Source organism: Stegostoma tigrinum, chromosome 33, assembly GCF_030684315.1.
Source record: "Stegostoma tigrinum isolate sSteTig4 chromosome 33, sSteTig4.hap1, whole genome shotgun sequence".
NCBI lineage: Eukaryota > Metazoa > Chordata > Chondrichthyes > Orectolobiformes > Stegostomatidae > Stegostoma > Stegostoma tigrinum.
Window position 1 is genome coordinate 15275673 of NC_081386.1, and position 23412 is coordinate 15299084.

At 42.4% G+C, this 23412-nt stretch overlaps 1 protein-coding gene across 9 annotated transcripts in view; it reads right to left on the minus strand.

Annotated features, from left to right (window-relative positions):
• Nucleotides 1-23412, minus strand: part of rab27a (RAB27A, member RAS oncogene family) — a 114883-nt gene that overhangs the window by 56685 nt on the left and 34786 nt on the right. The window contains exon 1 of one of the 9 annotated variants that reach the window (XM_048563056.1): nucleotides 2313-2441. The exons of the other annotated variants lie outside the window; for them this stretch is intronic. The gene's annotated coding sequence lies outside the window, so the exon portion shown is untranslated. Of the gene's footprint in view, nucleotides 1-2312; nucleotides 2442-23412 lie in introns of those variants that run through there. 9 annotated transcript variants of the gene reach the window in all.

Sequence of the window (23412 nt, forward strand, 5' to 3'; positions counted from 1 at the left end):
CACAAAACAAGGGCCACTAAGAAAAAATCAAAAGGCAATTCTCTAGTTCCCATGCTCACCCTCAGCTGTCAGAAAGTCAAGTCGCTTTTGTGTGAATCAAAAAAGGTGCTAACAGCCAGAAAACACACAGTCTTTAGGTATGCATCAATCTCCCATCCCCACAAAGGGAGATCAATCCCATCCGATCACTACCACCCAGTTATCTAGCTCCTAAATCAGCAAAAGTAAGAGCAAAACCCTGTGATTCTGTAAATCTGAAGCACACCCAGAGATTGCCGCGAAACTCAGGTCAGGTGGTAACTGTGGAAAGGGGTTATGGTTCTGCAATGATTCTTCTTCAGAACACAGGGGAGGGGTTTCCAACAGTGTTACCAAACAGTTAGTAATAATCTACACACCGATACAGAATCTCTTAACTCCCAGCCTCACTACAAAATTGATCCAAACATGGACAAAAAAACTTTTGGCTGCATTCCAAGAGTGACTGCTCTTGATATCAAGGCAGAATTTCACGTGACATCAAATAAAATTGAAGTCAATGGGAGTGGAGGGAAAATATTCCAGTGTTAGGTACAACTCAAACCAAAAGCAAGATTGTGGTGGTTATTGAAAGCCCGTTGTCCCAGCCAGGGCAGCACAGCAGGAGCTTCTCAGATAGACCCAACCATCTACAGCAGCGTCAGCAAAGGCCTTCACATACCATCCCAATATACTGTGCTCAACAATTATCGCACAGTATCGAGTCCCAGCGCAACTCCTCAGGTACTAAAATGGTCCATATCGCATTCAATAATGTCTGGAACAACATTCAGGCCTTAGTTGATAAGTGCCAAGTGCCAGTCAAAGAGAAAATGGAAAGAAAAAAAAGAGAAATTAAAAAAAAGAGACAAGAGAACATGCGTGCAGTGGGGGAGGAAAGAAGGGAGAAAGAACCCCTAACTGCCTTCAATTGACACCAAATAGCACTACCATTAATGAATGCCACATTACCAATATCTGGGAGTGACCACTAATCAGGAATTGAACTGAGTCAGTCGAGATAAAAATACTGTGGCTACAAGAGCAGTTCAGAGACCATGGATGCTACAGGACATACCCTAGTCTTACCAACTCATGCATATCCACAAGGCAACAACCAAGAATGTGATTTGAATTCGCTGCACTTCTGTAGGTGAACATAGCACCTATACAACTTGAAGCACAACACAATGAAGCGGTTCTCTTCGATGACACTCCCTTCACCAGCAGAGCACCGTCAAATGTAGTGTGTACCATTTATAGGATGCGCTACTGCAATTCACCAAGGCTTCTATTGTCAAAACCCAAGATGTCTTTCAAGGCAAGGGCAGAAAGTGTTTGCAAATGCTAGCGCCTGACCTGGAATGATATTTCTTCATGGTCAGAGCATGAAAATCCTGAATACAGCCCTGTAACAGTACTGTGGGTCTATCTCCACCACGTGCACTGTAGCAGTTCAAAGCTGCAGCTCACTGTCACTTTCCTGAGGATAGTAAAAGCTGTGTTACGAAACGGCCACTCACAAATCGAGTTAAGTGAAGTCATGAGGTACACAGAATTTAAAAACAAACAGGCTACGAACAAAGCTGCCTTCTACTAAGGCCAAACGAATTAAACTGAAAGTAAATGCTGTTTCTATCGGGAAAGCCTCTCAGAATGTCACAGTGAACAGCTCTGCATAAACTAACCTCTATATTGTTTCACTTCTGAACATTTTAAAATAAATGGAGCCAAACTTATCAGCGTAGCCACAACATTGACCCAAAGCAACAGCCCTGTGAAGGCTAACGCCACATTTTTCTTTCCACAAACACTATCACTGTAAAATAGTTCTAAATTAGGACCATTTCAACTTTTCTTTAAAGAAAAAGAAAAATGCCATTTTGTGCAGGAGGATACTTCAGAGCAATCCACCAGCAGTTAGAAGACTGGGCTAAAACCAGAAAAATATACAAAAAGACTGGAATGTCACATTCCAACAATGTGAACACGTTCTACTTGACTGCATTAAAACACAAACAGCCAGCTGACATTTCACAGTGAAAAGGTTCGAACTGCTGCCGGCACTCAAAAACTCCCAAATATTCATGTCAGGGGAAATTTTAAAAAAAGCATGCAGAGGTGACAGCAATATCTCAAATCCTTTAAGCATTGAAAAGCAAAAGCACAGTGGAGTCATTAACAGCCACATGGGAGGGGACAGAGGGCGAGAACTCAGAGGTTTGAAACATTGAAGGCACCCATCTACAAGCAGTCAGTAACCTTTCTTCTAGCAGGAAAGGTCACACGCTTACCTGCCGTGGTTCAAGAGCTGAAGGCTCGTTTCAGGTTAAAAGTAACTCGATGCAGCTCGTGGCAGCACTTTACCAGCTCCACCTGCAAAGCACACAGCATTTTTCGCTTACGTGTCAATGTTTGCATTTGCTCAGGAACTTCCTGAAGTCAAGGTGTGGCAGCTGCAGGTGGAGTGATGGAGAGTTAAGGCTGAGTGGCAGGTTTGCTGTTACTTCAGCATCTGAATACTTGTAAACACTTTGAATCATTTACAGAAAAAAAACATGGAAGTTTGCACCCAGATTTATGAAAAATGAAGAAATTCATCAAATTAAAAACAAACTTGGCATACATCTTCAAATAAAGTTCATGTTCCTATCCAATACTTTATTTCAAATTTTCAAAAGATCATGGTTTGTGAAAAGGGTGAGAGAATGCAAATTTGGTCAAAAGGGTCCCCGGAAAAAATAGACCACTGTTATTCCAAATGCAAAGCCTAGGCAGAGTCATGTTGTGGGAGAGGCAATGTTAAATTTCCTCAGGCACCAACCCCTCATTTCCTGGTCGCAGAAACATCAACGTGAGCAATGTGGTCCCCCACAACTCCACCCGCACCCAGTCCTCATACAACCCGCAAAAAGGAAGATTCATGAAGTCCCCAGAAACTAAGCCCAGGCTGATATATCATCTCCTTAAATGGTGACTTGCTGGCTTTCCAATAATGCAACAGAAGGGCCCAAGTGACGTACCAATTGTGAAGCACAAGCTCAAACTCGGTGCTCACTAAAAGGGGAGGAAGGAGAGAGGATATATTTCTAACAAAGACCTTTGCATTAGTTTGTACCTTTAAATGGCCCAAATCCTCACAGGAGTGAGTTACTGCTGAGATGAGCCTTGCTGGTAAAAAGGTCAGCTCTGGAATAGGCAGATCAAGACACAGAGACTGACTCTGGTACGGCAAGAAGTTAACAGGCCAGAAGCTAGGATTAACTCTTTTTTTAATGCTGTATTGCGAAACATCCACAGCTTGTAGGATGTTAATTAAAAGTGGCTCATCTCGTTTCTTTTCCTTCATGCAAAAGTCTCATTTCCTTATCTTGATGCATCAGCTGCCTGTCAAGTAACATCTAGTTTCTGCCGATTTAAATTTGTTTCAGAACATAGAACAATACAGCGCAGAACAGGCCCTTCAGCCCTCGATATTGTGTCGACCTGTGAACTAATCTAAGCCCCTCCCCCTACACTATCCCATCATTATCCATTTGCTTATCCAAGGACTGTTTAAATGCCCCTAATATGGCTGAGTTAACTACATTGGCTGGCAGGCAGGGCGTTCCACACCCTTACCACTCCGAGTAAAGAACCTGCCTCAAATCTATCACCCCTCAATTTGTAGCTATGCCCCCTTGTACAAGCTGAAGTCATCATCCTTGGAAAAAGACTCTCACTGTCCACCCTATCTAATCCTCTGATCATCTTGTATGTCTCTATTAAATCCCCTCTTAGCCTCCTTCTCTCCAATGAGAACAGACCCAAGTCCCTTAGCCTTTCTTCATAGGGCCTGCGCTCCAGACCAGGCAACATCCTGGTAAATCTCCTCTGCACTTTTTCCAATGCTTCCACATCCTTCCTGTTAACGGGGCGACCAGAACTGCACACAATATTCCAAATGAGGCCGCACTAGCGTTTTGTACAGTTGCAGCATGACATCACAGCTCCGGAACTCAATCCCTCTACCAATAAAACCTAACACACTGTAAGCCTTCTTAACAGCACTATCAACCTGGTTGGCAACTTTCAGGGATCTATGTACATGGACACCAAGATCCCTCTGCACATCCACACTACCAAGAATCTTTCCACTGACCCAATATTCTGCCTTCCTATTATTCCTCCCAAAGTGAATCACCTCACATTTATCCGTATTAAACTCCATTTGCCACCTTTCAGCCCAATTCTGCAGTTTATTCAAGTCTCGCTGCAACCTGCAATGTTCTTCCACACTGTCCACCACTCCACCAACTTTAGTGTCACCTGTAAACTTACTAACCCATCCACCTATGCCTGCGTCCAAGTAATTTATAAAAATGACAAACAGCAGTGGTCCCAAAACAGATCCTTGAGGCACAGGTAAAGGCTTAAAGATGTAAAATCTTGTGCTTTGGTTCTTTGTATTGGTCATTGCTCTTTTAAAATTCTGAAATTTCCCAAAGTGAAGAGTGTCTGAGGGGAGCTTTACAGTGGGGAGACTGGATTTGTAGCAGTTCCAAATGCACTGTGTTGGGAGGTCAGTGGCAACACCATATGATTCCAAGTCATGGTCAGTGACTAAAAAAAAAATCAAATTTCCAACTCCGTACAAATACTCTACCTGAGCTATCAGCTGTGGCTTAGTCTTTGGCAGTCTGTTTATGGATGATGAAAATGTGTCTCCTCCACCAGGTCCCAGAGACTCTCAACATGTTTGATGTAGGGGAGGGGTGAGAAGTTGCCTGCATTCAACCAGGCAAGCGGGGAGTATGCCATCATGCTCCTGACTTGTGCCTTGCAGATCGAGGTCAGGCTTTGGGGGAAATTGAGAGGGGAGTTATTTGCCGCAACATTTCTAGCTTCTGACTTACGCTTCCAGCCATGTGACAAGTCCAGTTGAGTTTCTGATCAACAATAACCCACAGGATGTTGATAGTGGGGGATTCAGTGATGGTAACGCCATTGAATGTCAAGGGATGGTGGTTAGATTGTCTCTTATTGGTGATGGCCATAGCGTGGCATTTGTGTGGCATGAATGTTGCCTGCAATTTGTCAGCCCAAGCCTGTCCAGGTCTTGCTGCATTTGTACATGGACTGCTTTGGTATCTGAGGAGTCATGAATGGTGCCGAGTATTGGCCGATGATTTATTGCACAATATCTCCACTTCTGACCTTATGATGGAGGGAAAGTCATTTATGAAACAGCTGAAGATGGTTGGTCCAAGGACACTACCCTAAGGAACTCCTCAGAGATGTCTTGGAGCTGAGATCATTAACCTTGAAAAACCACAACCATCCTCTGGTGTGCCAGGTATGACAGCAGAGAGTTTTTTGCCCGATTCCCATTAATTCCAGTTTTGTGAGGGATTCTTGATGCCACATTCAGTCAAATGCAGCCTTTATGTCAAGGGCTATCACTCCCACCTCACATCCAGAATTCAGCTCTTTTATCCAGTGTTTGAACCAAAGATGTAATGAGGTCAGAAGCTGAGTGGTCCTGGTGGAACCCAGACTGGGTGTCAGTGAGTAAGTTATTGCTGAGATCAATATTGCTTGATCAAGAGTAATCTGATGGGGTGGTAAATGGCCGGGATGGATTTGTCCTGATTTTTATGTACAGGACATACTTGGGCAATTTTCTGCATTGGCAGATGGTATTGTAGCTGTACTGGAAGAGCATGGCCAGGGGAGCAGCAAGTTCTGGAGCAGAAGTCTTCAGTACTATTGCCATAATGTTGTCGGGGCCCATAGCCTTTGCAGTATCCAGTGTCTCCAACCGTTTCTTGATATCACATGGAGTGAATCGAATTGGCTGAAGACGAGTATCTGTAATGCTGGGGACCATTGGAGGCTGCCAAGATAGATCATCTACTCAGCGTTTCTGGTTGAAGATTATTGTGAAAGCTTCAGTCTTAACTTTTGTACTGATGTGCTGGGTTCTTTCATCACAGAGGTTGGGGATATTTGTGGATCCTTCACCTCCAATGAGTGGTTTAATCACCTACCACCATTCACAACTGGATTTGGCATGACTCGAGAGCTTAGATCTGAAACGTTGATTGTGGGATCACTTAGTTCTGTCTATCACTTGCTGTTTAAGTTGTTTGGCGTGCAAGTAGTCCTGTTTGGTAGCTTCAACAGGTTGGCACGTCATTTTTAGGTCTGCCTGGTGCTGCTCCTGGCATGCCCTCCTGCATTGTCCATTGAACCAGGGTTGATCCTCTGGCCTTATGGTAATAGTTGTGTAGGGGATATGCCGGGACATGAGGTTACGGATGGTACTGGAGTACAATTCTGCTGCTGTTGATGGCCCACTGCGCCTCATGGATGCCTAGTCTTGAGTTGTTAGATCTTTTTAAAGTCTGTCCCATTTAGCGCGGTGATACTGCAAAACAACACTGAGGTTATTTGATGCGAAGGCAGGACTTCATCATCATAAGGACTGTGCGGTGAACACTCTCACCAAGACTGTCATGGGCTGATACATCTGCAGCCATCAGGTTGGTAAGGATGAGGTTAGGCATGGGTTTTCCCCTCTTGTAGGTTCCCTCACCACCTGCTGCAGACAGAATCTAACAGCTATGTCCTATAGGACTTGGCCAGCTTGATCAGCAGTACTGCTGCAAATCAAAATCCCCCACCCAGAGTACATCTTGTGCCCCTTGACACCTTCAGTGCTTCCTCCAAGTTTTATTCAACGTGGAGGAGTCCTCATTCATCAGCCGAGGGAGAATGGTACGTGATACTCAGCAGGGAGTTTCCTCGCCCATGTTGAGCCGGAAGCCACTATTTTTCAGGGAGACACAGAGGAGAAATGGTTGGGGAAGGTGGGGTTGGAAGAGAGAAGCAGACTGACGGAGGCAGTGCAAGAACAAGGGTTGGGAGAGAGGGAGGAGACAGGGAAGAGTTGGGGGAAGAAAGAAATCCCAAGCCCTGGAGCATGCTAACTGAAAGACTGACCTCTAGTGGCAGAATAAAGATGTTGTGGGAAAATAAACCAGACCGGAAGCAGAGTGGGACTTCGGGGCTAAAAGTCAGTGGATGGGGTAACACCATAGAGCAACTGAGATTTAGAGACAAACAGCCGGTGGACTCAGGCTCTGAGATGAGGATCTGGGGAGAGGCAGTTCAAAAGGAATGGGTGAGGTGAAGACCCTCACAGAGAAGCAGACAGACTAGCGACTGGCCTGAGTGGGACTTGAGACAAAAAAAAACTTTCAGTAGGAGTAAAAGGTACGATATGTGTGGGATGTTCGGACCTTGTTTTTTCACAGCCTGCACAATATGGGAAATTCCAGATACACCTCACAGTATGGATGACCGTTGATGCAGGAGGTACTTCCTGCCAGCCAATGACGAAAAAGGTCAAAAAAACCAGGGGTTGTTTTCCTTGGAGCAACATAGATTATGAGGGCATAGATTGGTTGGATAAGAAGAAGGCACTTTCTTCCCATGTTGGAAGGGTCATTACTCCATTAGGAGAGGTTTAAAATGAGGGGTAGAAGATTAAGAGGAGAGTCAATGAGAATTTTTTCAACCAGGGATGACAGGAGTCAGAAGCTCTTATAACCCACATGTGGTGGCATTATATGCTTTTCACTGTACTTCTGTACTAGAGTACACGTGACAATAAAATCTAAATCTAAGAAAATTTAAGGCCTATTTAAATAGTCACCGATCTACAGCAATCCCCACTTGTCACCAAATGAATTAAGTTTGCATGGAAATTGACTGTCAGTGACCCACACATATTGGGAACTGAAGGAGACAGGGCCCCACATTATGCAATTCAGATACAGAAACAGTCACGCAATCAAGTTGGAAAAAGAAAACCTGATGATGTTATAATAATGGGAATCAGAAACATCATTGAACTGAGCAGCTAATTTTCAAAATCTTACTTTACAAAACATACTGGAACCATTCTGTTACAATAGGCTACAGTGGAAAAGGAAAGAACATTATTCCCCTTCAGGAGGGGCAAGGAACAGAGTCCAATGAATTGGCTACAGAACTCCAAGACTAGAATGCACCATACGAACACATGCAGCACTTTGAGTACAGCATTTCCCAAACCTGCTGAATTGCAGAACATCAGTTACGGAAGCACATGTATACGAATGGTAAACTCTCTCAGAAGTTATAGTGGCATCATCAAGATTCCGCTATTTTCAACACAAGCAATTTGGAAATAAGAGAGCCTGCAATATTGCTTCACAGCATTCAGCTTTGTCCATTCTCTGGAATAGTGATCCCTTGTAGGACTGTTACAAGGTAGCAGAATATGAGAGGGGTGCTTTGAGTGCTTCAGCAGCATACAGCTGGGAAATCACTATGAAGCCGTAGTCATTGGCAAACAGCAGTTTCAGACTATAACACGCATTTAGAATGGCGTGCAAGCTGGTAAAATGACAGAGGCAAGTATTTTGTTCAAGAATGTTCCCAAAAGGATGCTAATATGATCACAAGAAAAGCAAATAGATTCTTTTAGGAATCAGATTGATTTTGTTTTAGGCCGAAATGAGGCTTTTTGAAGCCTTAGTACAGATTGGATGTCAGTTCCCAAAGCAATCCAGATTTCATCAGAGCTACTGCAAAGGTTACTGACTTGAGTCATCCCTGCATCCCGAGACCACTCTCCAAAAGGTCTGCAACACATTGCTGACTATTCCTCACCATCCTCTTTCCAAGCGAATTTTTATGGTTTCAAAAGGAAATCATAAAAGAGCAAAACGCATTCTAAAAACAAACCCACTTTGCTCTGCCAGTGTATTCCATGACAATTAGAACATAGCTTTCAGTTGCTACATAAAAATGTTCTAATGTTAATCCAACTGATTGGTGCCAGTGATTTTTACAAAAAAAAGACAAAAGATACACTCTCCCACCCGTCAGATGGGCCACTTCTCTTCATTACCTAATTATTTACATTGACTTCAGAACATTCACCAACTTCAAAAAGGGGTTTTTAATGCGTCGATTGTTTCTTTAACACTAAATGCATTTTGCAGAACGAACTGGAGTGTGTGGCAAAATCTGCTCAAACCATCCTTTCGTAATGCTGGATTTTATAACTGGCCAAGGAAGAAGCCAAATCAAACCATTGCTAAAGCCCTATGATAGGTCACACATTCTAGATTAATTTAGCGAGTTAGTCAGCTGAAGAGGAAACATGCATGCATTAGGAATTTCTTTTTTACATGAATGTTAGGAATCTTATCAAGATGCAATTCACAACTTGCAAGAAGAAAATGAACTGTTTGGAAGAGTGTTTAGTATAGCAGTTGTGAAAAAAAAAATGTAGAAGGTGTAGATCTGATCTATTCTGAGCAGTGATGCAATTGCCAATATGCCTGAGTCAGAATCAAGCATGCAGGGTGCAAATTAATTCACCCTTGAGAGAAAAACAGGTCACAGGGGTTGGCTATCTCCACCATTTGACCAGGGCTGGCAGAGAGGCAGTTAAAGAGGGATAGATTGTAAGGGAGCAAGGACGGAAGACGAGTAGGCTTTTACCACTATACCACTGCAAATGTTAGGCTTCAAATACAAGACAGCTTTATCAATTAACCGAGCCTAGATGCTACAAAATTCATATTAAAAGGAGCTCAGTCACAAACAAATTCTTCAATTTCTCATTCCATGAGATCACTAGCATTGTACAGCATGAAGAAAGTCACTGGGTTCAGAAAAAATGTTAGAGAAATGATCTCTTTTCAGGATACATATTATTCCTGCACTCAGATGATTTCATTCATACACTTGATGGCACTTGAATTCATTGAGCCAACTCTTTATTCACTTACCACTGCACACAACAAATGACTTGTTTTTTAAAAAACATCTTTTCGATAATAATCCAAGGCACTTAATTAAATCAGATCCAATAAGTCCGAAGCTGCCTTGCCAATTCTGAAAAAAAAAAATCAGCAGACCAAAATTGCTTAAGTTTTCGTAGCCGCAAAATACAGAATAAAACCGCTCGTACCTCAGCACAGAACAAAGGAAAATAGATTCGATCAAATTTGCAAATTTTCTGTATCCAGTTTCTTTGGGAGGCAAATACCTCTGTCCTAGTCTGGTCACAGAATGTCTGTCTTTCTTCAAGAGTACAGGATAAAAATGGGAAAGGCCGAGAAAAAAAAAACAGAATGCACCAAACATCTAACCTAGGCCTTCCCAATGCGCAACAACTACCACATCTGAGAGAGGGAGGGAGAGAGGGAGAGAGGGAGAGAGGGAGGGAGAGAGGGAGAGGGAGAGAGACACACACACACACAAACTTACACAGCAAATCCAATCGACACAAGAAGCTGTCACCAACTACAAACACTGCAGCCTCTCCTAATAGGCATCAGCTGCTTATCATGTGGTTCTGAAGACTGAACAGGGCTTTTTCCTGCAGCAAAACATATCCAATTAAACTCTGAAACCATGTCCCTGCATATTAACCAAATCATTGGACATTGTGAAACCTGGATAGGAGTGAACAGTGTTGGAGAAGTCCAGTTACTCATGGTATTTGTGGAGCAAGGACTACACTTCCCCAAACCAAAAAAGTGTAAAAACAGGACAGGGAGAGAGAGGAGAAAAAGAAAGAAAAAAAAGTGTTCAATAATACGAGTACAACGTACCGTAAATGACAGAAATCTGAAAAGACAGAAAAATGCTGGAAATAATCAGTGGATCAGGCAACATCCATGAAGAAAAAAAAAACAGCTCACCCATCAAGCCAATGACCTTACACAAGCACATTTTGTTCACATGAAGTGTTTCATGTGAGTTATATGTTTCAGTTGCCTTTTGAAATCTCCCTCAAACACCATTTTCTGGAGTCCTGAGTCTCAAATTTACAAGACTTTCAGCTTGAAAGTCCTTGACCAACAAGTTAACCACAAATCTCAGAACACAGCCCCTTCCTTAATGTACTGAAAACATCTTGGAGCAGAGAGAACACCAGTTAGATTGATCATTGTGGTTTCTTGAAACAAAGACCATCTTCAAAGTGCATTGTTTGTGAAGAACTTGCAATTGAGAAGCAATAGGCATTTGGCTTCAGCATTCAATCAAACCAGGGCTCAACCCACTTTGCTGTCAGCTCTCAAAATCATGCTTCCTTCACAATGATGGGAAAAATTGGTGAAACAACAAATAAAACAAAACTTTTAAAGTATACAGGGAACAAAGCATTGTGGCAAGGGGTTATTATATCCAGTGACACAAAAACTCAATGTTGAGGAATCATTTGAGCTCAGTTTTGTCACAAAACAGAAGGTTGTGTGTTCAGGTCAGACTTCAGTACACGCAATAACCAACAGGGTCTGACTTGCAGAGGAGCGGTATCTAGCAGATGAAGCGTTTAAACCAACATTAGTACTGTCAGGTTAAGCAGATGTGCAACATCTAATGATATTCTTCAAAACAAAAAGTAGATATTCACCATTTACCTTTTTCTCTCCTCTTTCGTATTTGTGGGAGAGTGGTGGTGTACAAATTGGGTGGACTTTGAAAGTAATTTGTGAAACTTCAATTCCACCATTCTCAATAGTCTCCAGATGACCAGCTGCATTCTCTGGCAGGACAGTTCCATCTGGTCACTTTACAAATTGCTTTCGGTGGATCTTACTGTGTACAAATTGACTGCCATACTCCCAAAAGCAACATTTCTAGAAGTACTTCACAGGCTGTTCAGAGCTTAAAATGAAAAAAGCCAAACTTTTGCTTTTCTTTCCTAACATAACTCTTCACTTGACTGCTCGAGCCTATACCTCCCTCCCAAAATTGGACTCCTTTAAGCTCCCTGACCAGTATCCTGAACTCTCCACATCTCAAGTAAAAATGCAGTTATAAAAATGTTTCTGTTCATGTTTGTAACACTACCTTAAAAACATTGGCCAGTGAGTCCCTGCTACAACGGTACTGTAATTTTAACATCCCATTTTAACTGTACTGTAATGAAGAATCAACGAATAAATAAAACCTAATTAAGTTGCATCAATAACTGTCTAAAATCAGCAAGATTTTTCAAATGTTTAGAACTACTCAATATCTAGCATTTAATACTGCTATTTATGTCAGAAATATTAACAGATACCCAGTGGAAAGTATAAAATCTGATAGTCATAGTGGATATTTCCTGGTGAGGAGACAATCTGCTTCTAAAACAGAAAGACAGGACATATTCCCGATGTGGAACTTGACATTACTGCATCTGTTAATTAAACACCATTGACATACAATTATGTGCAAGTGCAAGGCAAGAATTGGGACTTCTTGACTTCTGCAGTGAAAGGAGGAGATGCTCATTGATACTGGGGGGAGGTTGAGCTTGGAAATCTATGTTTGCAATGCTTCATTCCATCAATAATTACATTTCTTTAAATGTAAACTTGTCATTAATTGACTGTTAATGAAAGAGCCTCTGGCATCATACGTAGCAATGTTTCACCACTTGATTGGTGTACATGACACAGAAATGGTGCAATTTCATTCACAATTTAAATCAGAAACAAGCATCCATTAGCTGTAAAGCTGCATCTAAAAGCTTTAGGTGTGGATATACACTTGAAAAGATAAGCACAGCTGATGATGCCAGTTACACCTACTTAAATCTTGAATAGCGCGAACATGGAGGAGTGTGGGATAGAACAATTTTCCCTAGGAGAAGGCAGGCTTGATATGGGATGGAACCAGCTGTTTATTGACCAGTTCAAAATTTCAACACATTCTTTAAATCGACAGAGATCCCAAATGATAACAATGGTAAGCCTCATGCCCTACATTCTCAACTGAGCCCAAAGTGAAACAAATGGGTCAGGTCACTACAGCGTGTCTGACAATTATGGAATGGAAATGTAAGAATGGAAAACAGAATAGGCCATATCTTCATGGGAGGCAACAAAGAAACCACGTTGGCTTTCTAAATTCCGGTGTGGCAGTAAATTATCCTTCTTTGCTGACAAGCAGTGCACCAATACCTCTACTTTGCTCTATGCACTTCCATATAACATCATTTCAAAAGAACTGCAGTGGTAAAAAGATCCATTTCCTCGAGTAACGTCTTCATCACCAGCACCTTACAGAGTGCAGTAGTGTAAAATGCACACTCCTGGAGGTGAACAGTAACAGGTTTTATTGAACCTAAACAAATAGAGGATATCTTGTTTGGAGGGCTACAGATCTATGTGATCCTAGATTAGGATGACGTAGCTCCTTCTGCATGTACTTTGTAGCTGTGCTTGGAGTAAAAATTGAATTTCTATTACTGCACAGCAGGTTTACCATTCAAAAGGATGGAACTTCAGTCACAATGCTCACCATTTAATACCGAGGGGGCAGTAAAGTGCTATTCGGTGATAGTCAATCAGGAAAAGAAGGCATTTGCAAATGCTTATTGTGAAGCATCAATTCACAGACCCACTGGACGTGGAGATGCCAAGTGACCAAGGACATATGTTTTCTTGATCTGTAGCAGATAGTGTGCAAGCCTGAGATGTAACCATCCAAAAGTAAAGTAAAAAACCAGGCTCATGGTTTCGAAGCAACTTCAAATGAATTCACATACAAATAGATTCAAGAACAGCTTCTTCTCTGCTGTTATCAGACTTTTGAACAGACCTCTCAAAAGGCTAGTTTTGATCTCTCTCTCTCTCTCTCTCTCTGCACCTTCCGTGCAGCTGCAACACTCATGTTGCACTGTTCTGCTACCCTGACGCACTTTGTATGGCACAATCTGCCTGTATAACACACAAAACAGCACTTTTCACTGTTACTCTGTACACATGACAGCAATCAAATCAAGTGGGGTCTTTGCTTCCGTGTAAATGTGCCAGCTCAGGACAAGAGAAAATCTCACGTCTAGTTAAAAGATAAACCCACAGGCATTTGCACTGACTGGAGAAAACTTGCAGGGTATCTTTTAAAAAAAAGACTGCCTGCTTCATATCCACATCCTGAAACTGTAACATTGCCGTATAGTGCAGCAGAGCAAATTCTGCCCAATGTACCAACTGTCTACAAGCCAAATAGACCCGATGCCAGATACTCCTTGGGCAATGGAGGAAATGCATTTACTTAAAAACTGATCTCCAGTTGAAACCAATGCATGTGACCCTGATGTTGCAGGGTTGCTGATGCTATAACCTTATTATGAGCAGTGGGTAGTGGGATTGGCAAACTGAAGAGACGTCAGTGTTATAATACACTGATCAGCTTGTCTCATTTTTTTTCTGCAGTATGTAGGAAGACTGGATTCACTAAAACACAAATGTTTAACTTGAGCCTCAAAAGAGTGCACAAAAACAGTCACATGACATGGAGGTGCTAGTGTCGGACTGGGGTGGACAAGGTCAAAAAAAACCACACGAAACCAGGTTATAGTCCAATGGGTTTATTTGAAAATACAGTGACACACTACACCCGAGGAAGGAGCAGAGCTACGAAAGCTAGGTGTTTTTGGATAAACTGAGCGTAACCTAGTCACAAATCAAACAAACAAACAAATTAGGTCTCAGACTAGCAGAGGATAAATACATCAACTTCTTTCTAATGTAGCATGCCCTAAGATTGACAGCAAAGTCAGGTAATAGCACTGCAAACACTTCCTGAATGAAAGCCTATAAACTCCATTGGTCTAAACATACCTGCCACCACCACTTCCCACATACACCACTCCCAGCTTCAAGCCACTTATGAAATTGCTGTTAAGTATCACAAGTGATAATTTCCACAAATATTGCTGCTAGCCTATGTTTGAAAGTTTATTAATAATGTGACACAGATTTTTAACTGACCCAAAGGGAGGCCACTCAGTCCACTGCTGTTACAGCATCAGTGATCTGGGAGGGGAGAGGGGAACACTCACTACCTCCCTAACTTGTCCTTCCTCCACCTCAAGCCCCCACCCCCATCTCCTCCATACCAGCCTCATACTGCCTCCCTGGACCAACTTATCTCCTCCCTAACTCCCCACCTTCACTCACCTTTTCTGGCTCCATCCCCACCTCTTTGACCTGTCTGTCTCCTCTCCACCTTTCAGCTCCTTTATCCATCTTCTATCCGCCGCCCCCTCTCTCCCTATTTATTTCAGAATCCCATTCCCCTCCCCCATTTCGGAAGAAGGGTCCAGACCCGAAACATCAGCTTTCCTGCTCCTCTGATGCTGCTTAGCCTGCTGTGTTCATATAGCTCTACACCTCGTAATCTCAGATTCTCCAGCATGGGCAGTCCCCATTATTCCAGAGTCAGTTTTAACCCCACTGCGAAGCCTCTAAGAATGTCTACCTTGAAGAAGTTACCCTCCTTCCTCTGGAAAGACCTCAGTGGATCTCTCTCCCACTGCAACCCTCTACCCAAGTATGTCACACTAATCTGGGTTGAATTACATTTGCCATCGATTTGCCCATCTGATGAGCTGTCTATTTCATCCTGTAATTCAAGTCTATCCTCCCACATACTCAACAACCCAACCAATTTTCAGATTATCCACAAAAGCTTACTGTTTAACCCTCATACATTCAAGTCTAAGTCAAAGTCAATTACATATAACACAATCAGCTAGGGCTACAATGCTGATCTCTGCAGAACCCCACTGGACAGCGCCCCCCAGTCACAAAATTACCCTTTGACTATCACCCTCTGCTTCCCCTAATTACCAAATTTCCTACAATCCCACAAGCTCTTACATTGGAAGACTGACAGCAAAAGAAAGATCTTATCAAAAGCTTTGCTGAAGTCCAAGTAGGCTACATCAAATCCATTGCCCTCATCTACTCACCAGATCACCTCTTCAAAATATTCCATCAAGCTGGTCAGACATGACTTTCCTTTAACAAAAACCAAGCTGGCTCTTTGTAATTAATCCCTGCCTGTCTACATGCAGCTTAATTCTGTCCCTCAGAATTGCTGCCAATAGATTCCTAATTATGGAGGCTCGACTGGCTGGTCTGTGGTTTCCGGATTCATCCTTCTTGAACAACAGTACAGCATTGACAGTCACAAATGAAATAAAAACAGAAACTGCTGGAAAAGCTCAGCATGTGTGAAGAAAAATTAGAGTTAACGTATTGGAGCCGATGACCCTTCCTCAAAATTGTACCACAATTGACTGTCCTTCAGCTTTCTGACAACGCTCCTGTGGCCAAAGAGGAATTGAAAATTATTGCCAGCACTGATAAATAGGGATCCATATTGGTAATGGCACCTGGAGATCTCCCCAGTACTTTTTAAAACTGCACTTGACAATGTAGCATTAAGCTGTTGCAGTAAACCCAAACTAAGATTTTAAATATTTATATTAAATCAGTTTTATGATTCATGGTCCTATTTCAGTGCATCAGAATCTCATATCTTTGTGTTGTTTCTGCATTCAAATTCAACACATCCTGCTCTCACATATGGAATAATGTAGGAGTTAAATGCAAAAAGGTCTCTTTAGCTTTTCTACTGAGTTGGCTAATGATCTTAAAATGTGTTCACTACCTTGTACCAGACTGTCTCTAATCCAAAATGTCCACTTGTTTGCTCATTAAGAATTAAAAAGAGAGAGGAGGAAAAGTCATTCATTCAATCCCAAAGTCAGGAGTCATCGTCATCTTTGTTTCTGACTAGAAACCCTGCCCCCTTGTTATCCTAGGTTCAAAAAAAAACTCCTTTTGACAATAAATCATAAACAAGCAAATGTTGGAATGAAGAAAACAGAAGGAACTGCGGATGCTGTAAATCTGGAACAAAAACAGAAGTTGCTGGAAAAGCTCAACAGATCTGGCAGCAACTGTGAAGAAGAAAAAAAAATCAGAGTTAACGTTTCGGGTCCAGCGACCCTTCCTCAGAACAGTTCTGTTCCTCAGTTCTGAGGACGGCTCACCGGACCTGAAACATTAACTCTGATTATTTTCTACACAGATTCTGCCAGATCTGCTGAGTTTTTTCAGCAACTTCTGTTTTTGTTTTTGTTTGAATGAAGAACCTGACTCTGTTGGTCAAAGAAACTTAAAAAAATCTGAAGAGAAGTAAATCTATTAAAACTATTCTGTTCTAAAGGAGTTACTGGAACACTCCCGAATAATGATTGAAGTGTCTTTTTCCCCCATTCTGTTCCATTGTGCGGAACAAGCTGCCAGAGGCAGTATTTACACTATTTAAAAGGCATGCGGGTGGGTATATGAATAGGAAGGACTTATAGGGATATAGAGCAAATGCTGGCAAATACGACTAGGTCAAATTGGGATTTCTAGTCGGCGTGGACAAGTTGGACTGAAGGGTCTGTTTCCGCGCTGTTCCACAGATGCTGCCAGACATGCTGAGTTTTCCCAGGAATTTCTGAATTCTAGCATCCACAGTTTGTTTGTCCTAAAACAAAATCTATTAAATTGTGTGTATAGGTGTGACGTGATGCTGTTGCAAGTAAGAATTGAACAAGAGCCAATTATACAAGCATCTGTCAATTTGCACAATTTTAAAATCACTCAAAAAGTCTACACATCACACAGCAGCCGAAAGTGACACATCACCCAAGATGTTTCATCCCATGCTGTTAGTATTCCCCCCCGACCCCGATGATAATCTGTCATTGCCTTCCACTCTCAGGAACAGGTCCAAGTCTACCTCAGCTGGAATAGGAATTGAACGTACACTGGTTAGTGCTTTTTGAACTGCATGCTAGTCATCCAGCCAATCGGGTTAACCAGCCCCCAGGTTATATTTCATAATAACCATTAGTTTAAAGGAAAAAAAAATTGAATAATTGAGTTTTTTGTTGTTGTCTTTTGAGAGTTTAAAGTTTGAACTGTTCATCCATCAAGAAAATCAGGCTGATATTTATATACTGATCCGAAGTGATTTCTAATTTGTTGGAAGTCTTTGTTAAGTTGTTCACCTGTGTTTTTTTTCTATTCGCCCACAGGATGTGAGGGTCACTGGCTGGGACCAGCGTTTAATGCCTGTCCCTAGTTGCCCTTGAGAAGGAGGGGGTGAACTGCCTTCATAAGCTGTTACAGTCTGTGTGCTATGGGTTGACCCACAATGCCCTTAGGGAGAGAATTCCAGAATTTTGACCGAGCGGCTATGAAGGAACGCCGATATATTCCCAAGTCAGGATGGTAAGTGAACCAAAAGACAAGTACATACAATGAGGCCACAGATCAGCCATGATTGCATTGAGGGGAATGTGCAGATGATGGTGTTCCTGCATCTCTGCTGCCCTTGTCCTTTGAGCTAGAAGTGGGTGTGGGATTGTAAGGCCCTGTCTAAGGATCTCTGATGAATTTCTGCGTGTGTATCTTGTAGATAGTACACACTGCTGCTACTGAGCAATAGTGGTGTGGTGTTAGAATCTCTTAGCAGCAAGCACAGACATACAAAAATCAATGCAACTATCCAGCATTTAATGCTAGTAATTCTGCACAGAGGACACACCACAAGATTGGGCCAGTAAGAGAATAGTTAGATATATTGTCAGTAACTACAGTCTAAGGACAGTTCACAATTTCAAACTGGATGCATTTGAAACTAAACCTAAACAGTTTTGAGGTTTCAATGTCAGTACATTCTTAGCCGGTGCAGTTTCCAGAATTTGTCAGCATGCAATCTTAATTAGTTTCAAAAAAAAATGTATTCACATGTTGAGTATGTCACTGTCTCGGCCAACATTGATTATCCGTTCCCCATTCAAGGTGTTGGTGAGCAGCCTTCTTGAACTAAAGTGTGGAGCTGGATGAACACAGCAGGCCAAGCAGCATCTCAGGAGCACAAAAGCTGATGTTTCGGGCCTAGACCCTTCATCAGAGAGGGGGATGGGGAGAGGGAACTGGAATAAATAGGAAGAGAGGGGGAGGCGGACCAAAGATGGAGAGAAAAGAAGATAGGTAGAGAGGAGAGTATAGGTGAGGAGGTAGGGAGCCCAGCTCGTCCCCTACCCCCACTGCATCCCAAAACCAGCCCAGCCTGTCTCTGCTTCCCTAACCTGTTCTTCCTCTCACCCATCCCTTCCTCCCACCTCAAGCAGCACCTCCATTTCCTACCTACCACCTCATCCCGCCTCCTTGACCTGTCTGTCTTCCCTGGGCTGCCCTATCCCCTCCCTACCTCCTCACCTATACTGTCCTCTCTACCTACCTTCTTTTCTCTCCATCTTCGGTCCACCTCCCCCTCTCTCCCTATTTATTCCAGTTCTCTCTCCCCATCCCCCTCTCTGATGAAGGGTCTAGGCCCTAAACGTCAGCTTTTGTGCTCCTGAGATGCTGCTTGGCCTGCTGTGTTCATCGAGCTCCACACTTTGTTATCTTGGATTCTCCAGCATCTGCAGTTCCCATTATCACTTCTTGAACTATTGTTGTCTGTGTGTTGGGGAAACACCCACAGCACTGCTAGGAAAGGAGTTCCAAGAGAGTTTGTTCCAACAACAATAAAAAGGAACACAGTGATACAGTTCCAATTCAGAGTGGTGAGCAACCTGGAGGGGAACCTGTAGGTGGTGGTAGTCCCCAGACCTGCTGCCTTTGTTCTTCTAGAAGTGAGAGATTTGGAAGGCAAAGGAGCCTTGGTGAATTGCTATAATGCATTTTAAAGCTGAAGGACATTTAAATGAAATGTGGACATGATGCATCTTTGAGACAATGAGAAAAAAAAACACAGTAGGCTAACTTAAATAATTGTCAAGCAGCAGGGTGTTATGTTTTAAGAGGATATTATGTTTAATGCCAGCATGTGCTGATTTGGTTTAAACATATTAGTTTGTCACAAATCACTTGGACTGTGATGCCACACAAAATATGGTGCAGTGCTCTCTCCTTGTAATGGGCTATCAATAAAACTCCAATTATCCTGCACTGATTAAGGACCTGTCATACAGCAGGAGAATAAAGGAAAAATTGCTGTGGATGCAAGAAATCTGAAGCAAACAGCAAATGCTGAAGAAACCCCAGATCTGGCAGCATCTGTGGAGACAGAAAAACACACACAGTCAGCATTTTGAGTTCAGAACTCGGAGTCATGCTGGACTCAAAACATTAACTCGGTTTCTCTCCCATGGATGCTACCTTTTGGAGTTTTTCCAGCATTCACTGTGTTGATAAAACAACAAAAGAAGCCAGCTTTCCATTGTTGGCTATTCCAGCACACTCACCCCCCCCCCCCCCCCACCATCTTCCAGACCCGTATAGCACTGGAGACACTACAGCACAGCAACTGGTGCTCTGGCCCAATTGTGCATATTTCAGAGTTACAATAGCCCAATCCAGACACTCTCTGCCAAGTAAACCTAGCTCTGCATTCAGATGGCCAAGCATTGCTATGTGCTATACAACAGAGATCTCGCATTCATTTCTCGGAGTGTTGTTTAGTGTTCAATTTAGCATAGGTCAGCAAAAAACAAAAATTTACCAATGCAAGGCATCTATTCCTTCCATTAAAAAAAGGGAAGTCTGTGGACAAACAAACACATTAATTTTACTTGGAAACAGAGAGAAACATTTATTGCAGCTCAGCGAAATGAAAAGAAAATTTTAGCCCAGTAATCCTTTGATGGAGTGCTCACTCAAATTCATTTGTGTCTTGGGACCTGACTAATAATTGGCTGCATGCAGAAACTAAATTCTGGAATCCTGAAAGTAGTTGAGTGGTTTTTAAGGCAGGCAGTCAATTAAAATAATTTCAATGCCCATTTTGGTGGGTGGCATTCCTGCAGAAGAAGTTGATTTTAATCTGCAAGTCAGGACATGGATATAGTTGGGGTGAGAGCAGCTGTGGGAGACCACAACAGAATCCTAAATCCATCCCATCTGGATGCCTATTTGTAGACACTCATGAAACAGGTATCAGGAGTAGGAAATCCAGGCATATTGTTTCCCTTCTAGTGTTAGGATGGAGGCCAATTGTAGCAACAACTACAGTCCCTGGTTACAATCAGGTTATGCCAGACACAAACTGTAATTATTTGGATAATTCCAAACAAGAGCTCAAGAAGGAGCCACTAGTCCAGCTGAAGAGTGGTAGAGGGTCAGAACTCCTCCACAAAAGGCCACTAATGTGAGACCAGTTGTTAATTTTAAATCTGCGATAGATAGTAAGTTTGGCTTAACCAAAATTTAAAGGATTTGAACCAAAAGACGAATACATACAATGAGGCCACAGATCAGCCATGATTGCATTGAACAGCGGAACAGACTAAAGAGCTAAAATGGTCTACAGCTGCTCCTATGTTCTAAATGTTATCTACAGATATCCCAAGCGATACTGTCAGCCTATGCTCCACTTCCTTCAGTTACAGAAGGGTGTAGCTTGACTCTTGTTTTCATTTTAAAATGGGATGCTAGTGTACGACCTAACAGGTGGAATACATTCACAAGGGGCCAATATTATCAGAGTCAAGCAGCACAGAAACAGATCCTTCAGTCCAACCAAGCCCACTCTGACCATGTTCCCAAACTAAACTAATTCCATTTTCCTGCCCTTTGGCCTGTGTCCCTTTAGACCTTTCCTATTTGTGCACTTATCCAAATATTTTTAAAATAGTCGTAACTGTACTTATATCGACCTCTTTCTCTGGCCGTTCATTCCATCACACGAACCTCCCTGTGAGAAAAAAAAAGTTGCCTCTCATTCTTTTTAACAGGACCCTGCTGTAAAAAGGCACCGATCTGCTACAGGTTAGAGCTGGGGAATTGCTCAATATCTGGCAGTACAAGACATTGTTTAATCTGTTACATAAACCAAATCATCCAAAATTTAGCAGGGAAGGGAGAAAGTAGAGAACACTGGTGGTCCACCCCTTGGGCAGCTGCTCAGCTCTAACAGCAATCACCTGAAACTGCTGAATATAAATTAACACCATACTCCCAAAATTGACCAAATTAAACATTTCAGAACTTCCAAAATATAGAAAGGCTTTCCTTTGAGGTTTCTTATTGTCATCAGACAACTTTATCCTTTAGATATAAGTCCTACCAGACCAGAAGGCTACTCTCTTGTTAGACATGGCTGATGGTGGTTTATCCAGAGGGTGGTGTGGTTGAGAACAAATGTCTTTCTCAGTAACTTCAGCCAGTGCAAGAATCATGCGGTGTCACGCTGCATTACAAATCAGCCATCCAGCCAACTAAGCTAACTGACCCGACTGCTGTAATCAAATCACCATTATTCTGAAGAATAACACTCAAAACATCAGGTCAGTGGTGGGTGGGAAGGTTGACTTTCCATTCTGAATCAACATCGGAAAGCAATGAGTGCCCAATAGCAGAGAGTGGCTAAGAGGGATCACGGCCCAGCACCATTAGTGGGAAATAGAAGGCACACATTAAAAATGAAACGAAGGAGTTACTCTACAAAGCTACAGTAAAGAGAGCGCCTGTGGCCAATATAATCCATATCTGAATGGCTTGTCTTCAGAAAATAATCAGAATAATTCCAAAACTTCACTGACAGTGATTAATCTCCGCCTCAGCACAGCATCAAACAGCTTCTAAAGTCACACCTCCTCCAGTGAGAACACTGGCTTAAGTTCAGTTTCCTTTCTGCTCCACATGCAGTTCCGGCCTTCCTAATGAACACAGGAAGGCCCCAAGAGGTTAGAGGCAGCAATAAACAATCCTGTCAGCTCCAGCCTGAGCCTCACGGCTCCTCATTTTAACTGCTTTTTGAATGTAGCCTTATATGCCCTTGCAGATGCAAGTTTGAGGTTTTGCTGACATTCACATTTTAGGGTAACATTACTTTGGTCAATATTTACAATTAAAATTGCCTGTACAAATTATTTACAATAGCACATGATCTCAGTGTAGTTACAGGCTGCCTGCCACTAGGAGACCCTGAACTATTAGGAGCTTATACCATAGAAACAGCCCATATGGACCCAAGCCAAAAATTTAAAAACTTCAGAAAACAGTCACATTATCCAAATTATAGTCTTCGAGAAAGATCACATCCTAATTCTTCCTACCAAAAAATGCAGCATCACACACTTGCATCAAAATTAAGCTGTCACTGACTTACCTGTTTGTACTTTAGTCAGCCTAACCCTGCAATTCAAATTCCTTCATAAAAGAAAAAGTGATACATCCCTTCAAATGACTCCCAAGTCCAAAACATTTGCACAAAATGTCCAACATCAATCTTGGTGGATCACCACTTCCCATCAGGCTGGATCATCCCCTCTCATCCCCACTCCTGAATTCCGTTTTGTTATTCATCTACTTGTCCCTTAACCCCATACACCCAGGCTTTAGACCAGGGGTCTATGTGCAGTACCTCATCGGAGAACTGATGAAATTCCAGAACTTAGATCATTTATAGTCACAGGAATAACCAATGCCAAGACAGGTTTGCAAAAAAAAGTGTATAAAAAGTTAGACTTTTTAGACTTCTCCTTAGACTCTA